This window comes from Myotis brandtii, unplaced genomic scaffold (genome assembly GCF_000412655.1).
Source record: "Myotis brandtii unplaced genomic scaffold, ASM41265v1 C42242074, whole genome shotgun sequence".
Classification (NCBI taxonomy): domain Eukaryota; kingdom Metazoa; phylum Chordata; class Mammalia; order Chiroptera; family Vespertilionidae; genus Myotis; species Myotis brandtii.
The window spans coordinates 1-1,214 of NW_005320797.1; the positions used below are offsets into that span (position 1 = coordinate 1).

General features: G+C 33.1%; 1 long non-coding RNA gene across 1 annotated transcript; it reads right to left on the reverse strand.

The window, feature by feature from the left end:
* Positions 1-778: 778 nt before the first annotated feature.
* LOC106727448 lies at positions 779-1,102 on the reverse strand. Its single transcript, XR_001363643.1, has 2 exons — positions 1,007-1,102; positions 779-909 (listed from the first exon to the last, which is right to left on the reverse strand). It is a non-coding gene; the product is annotated as an uncharacterized LOC106727448 (long non-coding RNA).
* Positions 1,103-1,214: the final 112 nt, after the last annotated feature.

Genomic DNA, 1,214 nt, shown 5'->3' on the forward strand with positions numbered 1-1,214 from the left:
TTTTTTTTTTTTTTCACTTAACATGTTGACCTGGAGATGACATCACATCAGTTGATAGAGACTTTCTTTATCCCTTTTCACAGCTGCGTTAAGTACTACATTTTGTAAATAGAGCACAGTTTTCTCAGTCAGTCCCCTATTAATGGACATTTGGCTTATTTCTAGATTTTTGCTATAACAAATTATGCCATAGTGAATAGAATAGTATATATGCTGTTTTGTATTTTTACCAAAATATCTATGGAAATTGCAATATTCTTAGAAGAGGAATAGCTTGGTCAAAAGGTAAATACATATGTAATTTTAGTAGATACTGATACCAAACAACCCTTAAAATGTTGTACTATTTTTGAATTCCTAAAGACAATATATGAGATTGTTTCTTTCTGCACAGCCTGACCAACACATATATTGTCTTTATTTTCCCCCACCTGATAGGTGAGCAATGGCTCTTCAGTGCAGTTTTAATTACAGTTCTTTTGTTATGAGCAAGAGGTTAAGGACCAAGTTTACATTTATATTCTGTTTTCTGTAAACTATTCCTTCTTGTCTCTAGCTCATTTTTTTTCTATTTTTTTTTTTGGGGGGGGGGCAAAGATATTTTAATTGTAGTTTAAGCTACCAAACGTTTTCCTATTGCTTATGCATTTAGTCATAAGTAAGAATGTTTTTCCTACTCCCAGGTTATAGAAAACTTCATCCATACTTTCTTACAGTTCTTATTTGTACCTAAGATTTTAAACACGTTCCCAAAGAGACATTTATGTACACCAAAGTGTCAGTTTACAAATCCAAGTTTATGAAGTAGTGTCAAACATTGCAGTTGTCTACATGAGACATATTTAATAATCTGTCATGTTCACACTTGTCTTCATTCTTCTAAATGGCGTCAGTCTGAAGTCGTCTTGCCTGCATGGTAAAATGTTTGTTAGTAAAGCAGAAAGAGTATTTCCAGACTAACGTATGCCTTTTATGAATGAACATATTCAATCATTGAAAACTTTACCTTTCTAAAAGAAGGTAATGTAAACCATTACGATGCAGCCCACAATCCAGGCAATCAAGAGAAGAATAGGGACCAGAATGCGTGATGATGTAGATTCTGTTTAAAAATAAACAAAACAGAACAGATTTGGTAGGTCATTTGGGCATTTTATCTCCTGAAACAAGAGAATAAGAGGGATCTGGTAATAACAAGGGAATAAATACACTCT